The sequence below is a fragment of the Nannochloropsis gaditana genome (assembly GCF_000240725.1).
Source record: "Nannochloropsis gaditana CCMP526 unplaced genomic scaffold scaffold059, whole genome shotgun sequence".
Taxonomy (NCBI): Eukaryota; class Eustigmatophyceae; order Eustigmatales; family Monodopsidaceae; genus Microchloropsis; species Microchloropsis gaditana.
The window spans coordinates 41,358-41,600 of NW_005803894.1; positions in this window are offsets into that span (position 1 = coordinate 41,358).

The window sequence follows — 243 nt, forward strand, 5'->3', positions numbered from 1 at the left end:
CAGAAAGATAGAGGTGGAGAAAGAGGGAGGGCAGCAATAGGGAGAAAGGTAGGGCGGGGAGGAGAAAAGGTGAGGGAGGGAGGGAGGAAGGGAGGGACGTACCTGTCGACAAAAGGAGAGGTCGATTTCTTCCAAGCTCTCGTTGGAATGGCGCGAAAGTTCTAGAAGGGAGGCATCGGTCAGCCTCCCTGATAGGGACGGAGGAAGAGGGAGAGGGAGGGGGAGAGGGAGGGGGAGAGGGAG